General features: G+C 42.4%; 1 long non-coding RNA gene across 3 annotated transcripts in view; it reads right to left on the bottom strand.

Moving 5' to 3' along the window:
- The window catches only part of LOC133260350 (uncharacterized), a 163,856-nt gene that overhangs the window by 59,352 nt on the left and 90,411 nt on the right, over positions 1-14,093 (bottom strand). For all 3 annotated transcript variants that reach the window (XR_009740772.1, XR_009740773.1, XR_009740775.1), the window contains one exon: positions 12,318-12,423. This is a non-coding gene — a long non-coding RNA (uncharacterized LOC133260350). The remainder of the gene's footprint in view (positions 1-12,317; positions 12,424-14,093) is intronic.

Here is a 14,093-nt window from a genome sequence, read left to right as displayed (position 1 = left end):
AGGGAACCCATATGTTTGTTACCTTTTAGCCTCCTTCCTTTTAGATAAGTAAGAAGACAATTAGGTTGATCCTGTATCTCAGAAGCATTTATTTATCAATGAGTGTCTGACGACCTACTATGAACGAGACCCTCAAGTTGTTACCAGTCTCTCAGGGAGGCAGAGATGCAAATAAATAAAAACAATAAGCCAGGGGAAGTGTGAAAACAGAAGCAGAGACTGAATGCCTGAGAGAGGAGAGTGTGAGGGATTGTTCCATGGGGAAGATGCTATTTTAGCTGCAAAAAAAGATGGAGAGGAATTTGCCAGGCAGGAAAGGGAGAGAAGGGTGGGAAGGAGGAAGAGAGCCTCAAGCAGAGGAAACTGCTTTGTTCAAAGGCACAGAGGTGATGAACAGCTTAGCTTGTTCATAAGCAGGGAGCTGTCCAGCAGGTCCTGCAATCACAAGGCATTGGGGTTGGAGGGGGTGGGCAGGCACGTTGAGCTATGAGAACGGTGATGGGGGCCTTGTAGCTTTGATGTGCCATAAAGAAGTCTGGGCTTTTCCTGAAGGCAAAAGGAATCTCAGAAGAATTTTAAGCAGAAATGATGCTGCAGTAGGATTTGAGTTTCAGCAGTATCACCCTGGTAACGATATGAAGGATCAACTAGGATGGAGAGATCCAAAGTAACTTGATACACCAAGAGGCCAGAGCAACATGGATCTGGGCTGAGAAAGGCTGTTTCATCTGGTTTCATCGCTTCCAGAGCCTTTTCCTCCACTTCGGCCCCTGCTCCATAAATGTGCTTTTAGCCTGTAATTTTTGTGTTTATTTCAAACTTCTCTCCCAAGATCCAGCACTGGGTATATCAAAATGGGTAAGGGATGAGAGGAAGGCATGCTTGAAAAAGCAAATATTTCAGATTCCTTTTTGTGCTTCCTCCATAGCTCCAGCCTGGAGAACACTGTGCCTGACCATTGGCAATCCTTGGTTTAGATTCTGAACCTTTGTTAGTCTCTAAATACTTTCATTTAATACCATGAAAACTTGTACTTGAAGATATATGGCATCTAATTCTCATACTTCATCTTACAGATGAAACAGAGGCCCAGGTAAGAGAAGTGACTTGGCCCAGGCCATCACATGTAGTTAGTGGCAGGGTCTAAATCATTATAGTCACAGCATAACGGCTTATCATGATCAATAGTGAGCGTTTCAAAAAGCAATGTATTACCAATATTAGTGGTTATCTTGTATTCTAAAGTGTATTCTTGAGTTGGTGAAAAACGAATCAAGATGCTGGGGAAAGAGATCAGGCATAGCCAGTCCTAAGGAGCCAGTGGTATAGTTAGCATCTATATAATCAGAATACTTGGTGACCAGTGACAGAAACCCAACTTTAGGTAGGTTTACATTTAACACAAAGGGCAACTGATTGCAAACTTCATTTAAATGCATGAAGGGCTGAGCTTCAGCAGGTCTCAGAAATAACTAGAAGCCAAGCCACCATCCATTTCTCATTTCTGCTTCTCTCTCCTGGAATAGAATCATGCTTAGTCTCTCATACTGGCTTTATCTTTTGGGCAGAGGTAAAATATAGATGAAATACGGTGGCTGGGTACTCTCAGAACCCACCTCTTATAACCTGACCCAAAAAGAATGACTGCTTTCCCTCTCTTGGGAAGTCAAAATACTCTCAGAGGAAAATTTAGATTGACCTAGCTTCCCTGGTGGCTCAGCAGTAAGGAATCCACCTGCAATGCAGGAAACTCAGGAGATGTGGGTTCAATCCCTGGGTTGGGAAGATCCCCTGAAGGAGGGCACAGCCACCCACTCCAGTATTCTGGCCTGGAGAATTCCATGGACCGAGGAGCCTGGTGGGCTACAGTCCATGGGGTTGCCAAGAGTCAGATACGACTGAAGCCGCTGAGGACACACAGCCCAGCTGACCGTACACTCCCCAGCCCCGTTAGCCAACTTAGGTGCTGTCAGCACAGGCCACCACTATAACCACACAGCTGTGGTGGGATCCAAGAAAAACGATCCAGGAGGTCGCTGCTTCTGCCGTAAATGGTTTCACCAATGTGGTAAATACAAGTAACCGTGAAAATTGATTCTCTTGCCAGTATTTAAGTTTTATCATTGTAAGGATGGCAATGTTTTCCTTGTATGAATATCATCTATCATATGCTTCTCTTCACTGTTTGTATTGATTTCTAATCAATATAGGCAAAGACTTTTCCCTAAATGAAATTTTAAATTGCAAGAAAATGGTAACTTTGAGGTACCTTGTTTTTATTCCCCCTCAGGTCCTAGCAGTCATTCACTGCATGTGGCAAGCACCTGAGCTCTGCTAATCCCGGTGTTAGGCATGATGATCCTGAGAGGGATGCGATAAGAAGAGCTTACTGAAGACAGGAGAGGACACACTGCTAGGGGTGAAATCTGACGAGTGGGAACCAATCCACAGCCCATCGGTCAGATTCCTTCTCTGGAGAGTATGCAAGAAAATGACTGGGGACTCTTTTTGACTAAATGGCTAAAATGACTGGGTGCATATGGGTTTCTCAGGTAATAAAGGCGGACAGGCAGAAATGTCAGAGAGCTGGCACATGCAAAGAGAAAGCACAGGGAAGCATATGTCACGTGCGCTTGGAAAGACAACTGAAATTTGCTGAAATTTCATCTCATTGTTGTAATTGTAAGGAAAACAAACCTACTTAATCTATCCAAACCAAAAGAAAAAGAAGGAAGGGAAAGAGGGGAAGAGAAGGAAAAGAAAGACGTGAAAGAGAGGGGAGGTCAGGGGAAGGGAGAGTAGGGGAGGAAAAAGAGAGTCTCAAAGTGTAGCGTCTGACTCCCAGGCCTCCAGGGGGCTCCACACACATGGGAGTGTGGCCATGTTCACTCTCTAGTACACAAGGGGCAGTCTCCACTCCTCTTTTATGTCATCTCTGCCTTTTTACATGTGTCTTCTCTGTTCTGGTTTTGTTCCAAATATTGTTCCATTTACTCACCAGTTGCACATGGTTTAAAATGGCCCTCTACACTAAACCCTCGACCTCTTATGCCATACAGCCTTTCTCTTCTCAAAACTCTCTAGGGAAAACAAACAGTCTGTTTTGGTCTGCAAACTTTAAAAAGAAATCCAATTTGTTGCTGCTCACCCCATGGTTTGTTTCCCTTAGACTGAGATGTATGCTTTGTCTGTTTAGTGGAGGCCCTGAAAGAGGACTGTCCTGGCATCCTTACAGCAGAAGGGATGGTAACCTGATGGATGAGTTAAAACAACACGCTTGGTGAATGGTGAGAAGTATGGGACAGCTTGGGCACTGAGAGTTTCATTCACCATGTTGAAGGACTAAGGAATCAAACAACCACCGAGCAACATCAGTACCAGCATCTAAAAGACAGCAATGGGACCAGTCCTCCATCCAAGTAGCAGTGTCACTATAGACAGTCAAGGACAACATGAAAGAATAAAAGAAGATGCCAAGATCCAAGCAAGGGTGATGCCAAAGCTGGAGGAGTGAGTACCACTCAGTTCAGCCAGGTGATCAATGACAATGTGACTGCTGGGTATTTACCCTGAATGATGTCTGCCTCATCGGAGGTCACACTGAATGGTAGAGAGAACATAAGTCGTTCAATGCTTCAGAACCTTTTCCAGATTCGAGGTAGAAATCCATTACCATAGCCTAAGTGCCATCACTGATCACTCCAATACTTTGTGACACTCTTCCAAATGACCGTGGTCATGCTCAAATTTCATCTCATGATACAAGACAGTGCCCTCTCCTTCCGTGCTGTGAGCTGATAGTCTATAGGGAAACAGCCAAGAGGGTAAATCTTCTTTTTAAATGTAAAGAGGCAGAAATAGGGATATTGTGTAAGAAAAATACAGTGATCTTTAGAATATGTTCTCTTGGGAACCAGAAAGCTTTAGGCATCAGCTTGCCTGGAAGCTGCAAAACTCACTCTCTTCTCTCACATTTCCTAGCATTCAAAGCTGGCAGACAGAGGAAGAGAAGACAGTCAGAATGTGAGCATCCTTAACTCTGGAACCTAGAGAATGTTTCTCTGACCTTTGCTGGGAGTTGGATTTAAAGTAAGGCTTTGCTTTATTAATTTGTAGTACTAGTGTTAGTCATTCAGTTGTGTCCGACTCTGCGATCCCATGGATCCCTCCCAGAAGCCCTGCCAAGCTTCTCTGTCCATGGAATTCTCCAGGCAAGAATACTGGAGTAGGTTGCCATGTCCTTCTCCAGGGGAACTTCCTCACCCAGGGATCGAACCCGGGTCTCCTGCATTGCAGGTAGATTCTTTACCGTCTGAACCACTTACTAATTTGAGGCCTGGATATTTGTTTATTTTTAAGGCAGAAGTGAAAACAGAACTGGAAAAGAGAAACAAAACAAAACAAAACATGTAAGTCTCTATTCAGTCCTTTTTCTGATGCATGAGCTAGACAGCAGCTCTGTTAGATTGGAGGCTGTTAGCAAGCACATTAACTTTTAACAAGTTTAAATGCAGTCAATATCTTTCTATTCCAGAATAAGAACCATCTCTTTCTAGCTCATTGTTTTAATTCAGGGTTCATTTTTTAGTTATTTAGTTATTTTGTAATCTTAGATTACAGAAAATGGACTTGTGTCCTTTCATCTAAGGGTGAGAAGAAGTAACAAGAGATCCAACATCATTAAAATCATCATCATTGTCACTGTCACCATTATCTTTGCTTCTGAGCTCCCTCTATACACTGGGCCCTCATACAAGCTTCCCATATGCATTGCCTCACAAGAGGCAGCATAACTACTCTAAAGGGTAACACTATATGTGTGTGTATGTTAGTCCCTCAGTCATGTCTGACTCTTTGCAACCCCATGGACTTGTTGCCCACCAGGCTCCTCTTTCCATGGAATTCTCCAGGTACAAATACTGGAGCGGGTTGCCATTCCCTTCTCCAGGGGATCTTCCCAACCCAGGAATCAAACCCAGGTCTCCTGCACTGCCGGCAGATTCTTTACCATCTGAGCCACAATGGAAGCCCTTGTGGGTAACATTATAACTGTCTCTATTTTGCAAACAAATAAATTGAGGCTCTCACTAACAGAAGAGTGTAAACTACCTAAAATCACTGAGATGTTTAGTAGGGGAGTTTGGACTGAAATTCAGGTCTTTCTGATTTCAAATTGTGGATTCCCAACCAGGATGTGTACTTGGGTCTGAATCCTGGGACTGTAACTTCTGAATAGAAAATCAACTCTTAGAGAAAGCCTTGGGCTAAGAGATCTAAGATCTATGTTGCAGTCCAGCTAATCAATAAATAATCATTTGGACTTGACAAGGTTCCTTACCACCTGGGCTTCAGTTTCCCCATTTGTATCATGAGGGGGTTGAACAGGTTGATTTCAGTCCTGATATTCTGGGATGTGGTCATTCTAGGGACTACCCATAAATACTAGATTTCTTCCAAGAAGAGAATAAGTGGTCTCAGTTTTCTCATCAGTAAATTAAAAGATTAAAATATTAATATTAGGTCTCTGCTGCTGCTGCTGCTGCTGCTAAGTCGATTCAGTCATGTTCGACTCTGTGCGACCCCACAGATGGCAGCCCGCCAGGCTCCCCTGTCCCTGGGATTCTCCAGGCAAGAACAATGGAGTGGGTTGCCATTTCCTTCTCCAATGCATGAAAGTGAAAAGTGAAAGTGAAGTCGCTCAGCCGTGTCCGACTCTTAGCGACCCCATGGACTGTAGCCCACCAGGCTCCTCCATCCATGAGATTTTCCAGGCAAGAGTACTGGAGTAGGGTGCATTCCATGTCTGACTCTTTGCAACCCTATGGAATGTAACCCGTCAAGCTCCTCTGTCCATGGGATTCTCCAGGCAAGAATACTGGAGTGGGTTGCATGCCCTCCTCCAGGGGATATTCCTGATCCAGGGATTGAACCGATGCCTTCTCTTATGCCTGCTGCACTGGCCTGCAGGTTCTTTGTTACAGGAGATGAAAATTCTGTCTGATTTCATTAAAATGCACCACTTAGGTTAATGATCAAAGCTGTGTTTAAACTTATCTCAGGTCTAGCAAGAACTGCTACCCCCACACCCCACAACCACATGCAGGCACAGTCGCCCCACCCCAAGGCTCTGCAGACTCTAAAAGCCTGGAGACGCAAAAGGATAAGCAATGCTTTTTTAATCACATTCTTCACTTTATGAAAAGATCTACTAAAGGGACCCTTTAAATAGCAATCTCTTTTAGAACACTTAAACGTAATTCAATTTACTCCTTGAGAAACACATTTACTATACCAAGCGAAGTCCACCTCGATCTCCATCCAAAGTTGTGAATAGCTACTGGTCTAATGGAAGCACAGACATTTTGTGCTTATAAGGGAAAGGATATGCATCCACTGATTGAAAGTATGCTCGTTGCCAGCCTATTGACTGAGCACTGAATGTTGGGCTAGGTTCTTGGAAAATAAGTGTGAGTCAGATTTGTGTGGAAACTTTCCACACAGAATTTTCAAGTCCAGTGTGTTGGCAGATAATCTTTAAAGTACCAGCTTAAAACAGAATAAGTGCTATCATAGGAGAAGCACAGGTTTCATGGACACGTCAAACATAAGCATGTCATGAGAGATTTCCTAGAAAAAGTGAACCTTGCACTAAGACCTGAGGAAGCAAAAAGCAATGACTTCCCTGGTGGCGCAGAGGATAAGAATCGGCCTGCCAGTGCAGGGGACACAGGTTCGATCCCTGGTTTGGGAAGACTCCACATGCGGCAGAGCAACTAAGCCCCTGTATCCGAAGTACTGAGCCCCTGCTTGAGAGCCCGGGAGCCGCGACTACTGAGCCCATGTGCCGCAACTACTGAAGCCCTCACACCTAAAGCTTGCGCTTTGCAACAAGCTAAGCCACCACGACGAGAAGCCTGTGCACCGCAACGAAGAATAACTCCCCAGGTCAGTAGGTGCCCAGTATGCTACTGGAGATCAGTGGAGAAATAACTCCAGAAAGAATGAAGGGATGGAGCCAAAGCAAAAACAATACCCAGCTGTGGATGTGACTGGTGATAGAAGCAAGGTCCGATGCTGTAAAGAGCAAGATTGCATAGGAACCTGGAATGTCAGGTCCATGAATCAAGGCAAATTGGAAGTGGTCAAACAAGAGATGGCAAGAGGGAATGTCGACATTCTAGGAATCAGCAAACTGAAATGGACTAGAATGGGTGAATTTAACTCAGATGACCATTATATCTACTACTGCGGGCAGGAATCCCTGAGAAGAAATGGAGTGGCCATTATGGTCAACAAAAGAGTCCGAAATGCAGTACTTGGATGCAATCTCAAAAACGACAGAATGATCTCTGTTCGTTTCAAGGCAAACCATTCAATATCACAGTAATCCAAGTCTATGCCCCAACCAGTAATGCTGAAGAAGCTGAAGTTGAACAGTTCTATGAAGACCTACAAGACCTTTTAGAACTAACACCCAAAAAAGATGTTCTTTTCATTAGAGGGGACTGGAATGCAAAAGTAGGAAGTCAAGAAACACCTGGAGTAACAGGCAAATTTGGCCTTGGAATATGGAATGAAGCAGGGCAAAGACTAATAGAGTTTTGCCAAGAAAATGCACTGGTCATAACAAACACCCTCTTCCAACAACACAAGAGAAGACTCTACACATGGACATCACCAATCAGATTGATTATATTCTTTGCAGCCAAAGATGGAGAAGCTCTATACAGTCAGCAAAAACATGAACTCCTTGTTGCCAAATTCAGACTTAAATTGAAGAAAGTAGGGGAAACCACTAGACCATTCAGGTATGACATAAATCAAATCCCTTATGATTATACAGTGGAAGTGAGAAATAGATTTAAGGGCCTAGATCTGATAGATAGAGTGCCTGATGAACTATGGAATGAGGTTTGTGACATTGTACAGGAGACAGAGATCAAGACCATTCCCATAGAAAAGAAAAGCAAAAAAGCGAAATGGCTGTCTGGGGAGGCCTTACAAATAGCTATTCTGAATGCAGAGTTCCAAAGAACAGCAAGAAGAGATAAGAAAGCCTTCTTCAGTGATCAATGCAAAGAAATAGAGGAAAACAACAGAATGGGAAAGACTAGGGATCTCTTCAAGAAAATCAGAGATACCAAAGGAACATTTCATGCAAAGATGAGCTAGATAAAGGACAGAAATGGTATGGACCTAACAGAAGCAGAAGATATTAAGAAGAGATGGCAAGAATACACAGAAGAACTGTACAAAAAAGATCTTCACGACCCAGATAATCATGATGGTGTGATCACTGACCTAGAGCCAGACATCCTGGAATGTGAAGTCAAGTGGGCCTTAGAAAGCCTCACTACGAACAAAGCTAGTGGAGGTGATGGAATTCCAGTTGAGCTATTCCAAATCCTGAAAGACGATGCTGTGAAAATGCTGCACTCAATATGCCAGCAAGTTTGGAAAACTCAGCAGTGGCCACAGGACTGGAAAAGGTCAGTTTTCATTCCAATCCCAGAGAAAGGCAATGCCAAAGAATGCTCAAACTACCGCACAATTGCACTCATCTCACACGCTAGTAAAGTAATGCTCAAAATTCTCCAAGCCAGGCTTCAGCAATATGTGAACCATGAACTTCCTGATGTTCAAGCTGGTTTTAGAAAAGGCAGAGGAACCAGAGATCAAATTGCCAACATCCGCTGGATCATGGAGCAAGCAAGAGAGTTCCAGAAAAGCATCTATTTCTGCTTTATTGACTATGCCAAAGCCTTTGACTGTGTGGATCACAATCAACTGTGGAAAATTCTTAAAGAGATGGGAATACCAGACCACCTGATCTGCCTCTTGAGAAATCTGTATGCAGGTCAGGAAGCAACAGTTAGAACTGGACATGGAACAACAGACTGGTTCCAAATAGGAAAAGGAGTTCGTCAAAGCTGTATATTGTCACCCTGCTTATTTAACTTATATGTAGAGTACATCATGAGAAGTGCTGGACTGGAAGAAACACAAACTGGAATCAAGATTGCCGGGAGAAATATCAATAAACTCAGACATGCAGATGACACCACCCTTATGGCAGAAAGTGAAGAGGAACTCAAAAGCCTCTTGATGAAAGTGAAAGAGGAGAGTGAAAAAGTTGGGTTAAAGCTCAACATTCAGAAAACGAAGATCATGGCATCCGGTCCCACCACTTCATGGGAAATAGATGGGGAAACAGTGGAAACAGTGTCAGACTTTATTTTTCTGGGCTCCAAAATCACTACAGATGGTGACTGCAGCCATGAAATTAAAAGATGCTTATTCCTTGGAAGGAAAGTTATGACAAACCTAGATAGCATATTCAAAAGCAGAGACATTACTTTGCCAACAAAGGTCCGTCTAGTCAAGGCTATGGTTTTTCCTGTGGTCATGTATGGATGTGAGAGTTGGACTGTGAAGAAGGCTGAGCGCCAAAGAATTGATGCTTTTGAACTGTGGTGTTGGAGAAGACTCTTGAGAGTCCCTTGGACTGCAAGGAGATCCAACCAGTCTATTCTGAAGGAGATCAGCCCTGGGATTTCTTTGGAAGGAATGATGCTAAAGCTGAAACTCCAGTACTTTGGCCACCTCATGCAAAGAGTTGACTCATTGGAAAAGACTCTGATGCTGGGAGGGATTGGGGGCAGGAGAAGAAGGGGACAACAGAGGATGAGATGGCTGGATGGCATCACTGACTCGATGGACGTGAGTCTGAGTGAACTCTGGGAGTTGGTGATGGACAGGGAGGCCTGGCGTGCTGCGATTCATGGGGTCGCAAAGAGTCAGACACGACTGAGCGACTGATCTGATCCGATCTGATACCTAAACTTCCACAATGTTATCTGTCAGTTATGTCAACATTATATGTTAAGACCTAAATATGAAGAAATAAAATTTACATATACAAAAATGTGTAACAATTGTAAATGTATGTATACAAAAATTTATAATTATGACCTAGCCTCTGATACTGCACACCATCATTTCTTTTCATGCCATGGAATGAACAGGACACAAAATGCATAAACTACAAAAGATTTTACAGTTGCCTACACCATAAAATCCTTAATTTCCACATATAGAATATATCACAGTTTTAATAAAGCAAGTCTCAGACAAGATGTGCATTTATTTAAGAAAACATTAGTATATAAAATATGTAAATAACTCTCATCAATCAATCCAAAAAATGTATGTGACCAAAGGCAAAAAATGGGCAATATATATAAATAAATGTCATAGATAAAGAAATGTAACTAGCTAAGAAACACAAAATGAATGATTAAATAAGAGCTATAACTTAGATTCAAAGGAAGCAAGGAAGGAAGAGGGGGGAAAAAGAAGCCTTGTAATATAAAAGTCTTGTAAGGATGAGGAAAAATAGGACTTAACATGTACATCAGATGGAAGCATGAATTAGCGCAGCCATATTGGGAACTATTTTGATAATAACTAGAAAGTTAAAGATGAATGTGTTCCCTGGGGAAATCTTACATGTGGAATTAAGGATTCATCTACAAGAATGACAACACAGTGGTATTAATAAGAGTGAAAAACTGAAAATCATCTAAATGCCTTCATAGGAGAACAAATAAATAATTATGGCATAGTCATAGAATGAACAGTGGACACCAGTTAGAGTGAATGTTCTAGTACTACATATGTCAACATAGACATTAATAAATTTGAATAAACTTAACAATGCTGCACTCACAGAAAGTAAGCTGTAGAAAGATATGATTACCTCTGGGGAGGTAAGAAGGAGAATGGGATTAATGAAAGCCTTGACTTATATACCAGGAATATTTCATACAATTTCTTCAAAGAGAAGGAAGACATATTCAACTTCTGTGTTGAGTGCCACGTTGATACAAGTAAAATGAACACTCAAAAGTATCCATAGGATTCAGCAACATGGATGTCATTGGTATTCTAATGAGCAAGTATACATTACTTTGCTGACAAAGGTCCTTATAATCAATCAAAGCTATAGTTTTTTCCAGTAGTCATGTATGGATGTGAGACTTGGACCATAAAGAAGGCTGAGCATCGAAGACTTGATGCCTTTGAATTGTGGTGCTGGAGAAGACTCTTGAAAGTCCCTCAGACTGCAAAGAGGTCAAACCAGCCGATCCTAAAGGAAATCAACCCTGGATATTCATTGGAAAGACTGATGCTGAAGTTGGTGCTCTAATTTTTTCCCACTTGATGTGAAGAGCCAACTCATTGGAAAAGACCCTGATGCTGGGAAAGACTGAAGGCAAAAGGAGAAGAGGGCAGCAGAGGATGAGATGGTTGAATGGCATCACCGATTCAATGGACATGAACTTGGGTGAACTCTGGGGCATGATGAGGGACAGTGAGGGCTGGTGACAGTTCAGGGGTCACAAAGAGTTGGACACAACTTAGTGACTGAACAACAACAACAATACATGAGTATTGGATATTGGTAATCTATTGCTGTATACCAGATTACGTCCGTATTTTATAGCTTAAAATTGTTGACTAAAGCCATCCCAAAGAAAAAGAAATGCAAGAAGGTAAAGTGGTTGTCTGAGAAGGTCTTACAAATAGCTGAGAAAAGCAGAGAAATGTAAGGCAAAAGAGAAAGGGAAAGATATACCCAACTGAATGCAGAGTTGCAGAGAATAGTTTAAAATAACAAACACTTACTATCTCAACACTTTCTGAGTGTCAGAAATCCAGGAATGACTTAACTGAGTGGTCTGCCTTAGAATTGTTTATGAGACTGTAGTCAAAAATTATCAGTTCAGGCACCATCATCTGAAAGCTCGAATGGAACTGGAAGAATTGCTTCCAATGTGGCCCCCTCGCATCAGTGGAAAATTAGTCTGATGTTTGGTAGGAGCCCACAGTTTCTGTTTTGGCCTCTCTGTAGCCTGCTTGAGTTTCCTCATGACGTAGTCACTGCTTTCTCCTTGAGGGAGAGACTCGAAAGACAGCAAGCAATAAGCCACAGTGTCTTCTGGTACCTGGTCTCTGATACTGCACACCATCACTTCAGCTTTATTCTGTTTAATAGAAGCAAGTGGCAAAGTACAGCCCGTATGCAAGGGTAAGGGTATCAGGCATCACCTCTTGAAATGAGGCGGGTCAAAGAATTTTAACCATTTAAAAGCATCAGAATGTGTTACAAGCTCTTTGCTCTATAAGGCATAGACATATAACATTTCTGCTGTCCAGAATACAATCCTCTAAAGCAATTAAGTCACACGCAAGGCAGTTCACATCCAAAACAGATCAGAGATAGTTTCAGTGAATGCAGATGGAAACAGTCTTACCCAAGTGGTCAGAAGGCTTTGTGGAGGGAACGGGGGCAGATGAGGATCCTGGCATACAAGTAGGATGATTAAGATGTTTCAGGCAGGAAACAGCATCAGTGAAGGCCTGTGATCATAGAAAGTATGCATTTGAAGCATATTTGATATGCCTTTATTACAGAAGACACCAGAAGAACAGTTGTTTACGGAGATTTTCCCCAGATAGATTGAAATTCATATACTATCTGCAGAGCCTCTGTGTTCCCTGTGGGACAAGACTGTGTATTTTCATTTCTGTGTCCTCAGGAGCTAATGCTATGCCTGGCACAGAATAAGTTGTCCAAAATAGTTTATTGAGTAAAATATATGCTGAAAAATAGAATGAACATGTAAGTAAATGAATGATCAAGAGAATAAATGAACCCCCTACTATTGAACTTGTAACCCAGAGTACTTATCTGGGTGGAAGGAAACAAGATGGAAACATGTGACATGCAGGGCATTGTGATTTTTCGTCTATGCAAAGACCAAAGCATAGCTATTAATAGAATAAATGCCAGCCTCTACTACCTCAGGGGCTGAAGCCAGTGCATTCAGTCTTCCAAACTTCCCAACACAGAGGGTCCAAAAGCCAACCAACTTTTAACCTTCTGTCTCTGGATAAACAGACAAGCAGACCTATGAGCTGCCACTCTTCCCCTGCACCCCTGCTCATCTTTAATGTTCATCTTCTAGTCATCTTCCCAAGTTTCCCTGGCTCTCAACAAATACTCCATGAAAGGCTGTATCTCATCCAACTCTGACTATGCAGCTGACAATCCAACCATGAGCAAAGTCATATGAACACGTGTGTATCTCACCCATTCAATACTTGTAGAGGTGTTGCTATTAAAGACTATTTCCTATTTCCTTATAAAATATTTAAAAGGCTCATGCTGAGCTTCCTGACCCGCTTCACTGTCTTCTTCAATGTTCCACATTCCAGAAGAGCCCCGGGAAATCCTGTTTAACTGATTAATCTTCACTCAAAGTATAATTAAATATAAGACAGCCCCCACCGGAGCAGCTCTCAATTGATCAGGAATTCACACACACGTGCGTGCGCACGCGCGCGCGCGCGCGCACACACACACACACACACACACACACTGATCTCCCAATGTTAGGTGGACCTTCAGAAAAATATCAAAACCCTTCTCCTTCATTTCACAAAAAGCAACTGAACATCAGATGAATCTGGGTTGACAGGCAGTTCTGAAATGGCAGGTGGTAATGAGCTTGCTAATTATTATGTACCATCCCTTGCTAGTCATCTCATCTGGCTACCTGGAGGATATCTTCTATCTCACCTTGGGAGTCCCCAGTGTCTCATCTCCAGATAAAGACTGCCAGGCTGGTAACCTGAAAAACTCTCCCCATGACCTTCAGATGTCTAAGCTAATAAAGAAAGTGAATGTGAAATATTAATTTCCCTCACTGAATATAAACTTTTGACTGTGTTAAAGCCCTTACCAGCCTTTTCCACATGGTCCCTGCTTTCTCTATTCTATTGTTATTGTTATTGATGGTATTCAGCCAGAATTTAGATTGCCCTCTGAAAGCACTGTTACTCCCCCCAGAAAGTCATTTATGTGCATCTATGGCCTTAAAGATGATTAAAAGATGATTTCTATTCCCCTTTAGTCACTTGTCATTTTGCTTAGGGGCATACAAGTCTAGGGTAGGTTTCCAGGGAGATTTAATCAAGTGACTGGAGTGGAATTTTATAAGAGATCTCTCCAAAGGTAAGGAGGTGGA

Source organism: Bos javanicus, chromosome 14 (assembly GCF_032452875.1).
Source record: "Bos javanicus breed banteng chromosome 14, ARS-OSU_banteng_1.0, whole genome shotgun sequence".
NCBI lineage: Eukaryota > Metazoa > Chordata > Mammalia > Artiodactyla > Bovidae > Bos > Bos javanicus.
The sequence above is the reverse complement of the archived record's forward strand: the minus strand, read 5'-3'. Positions and strand labels throughout refer to the sequence as shown.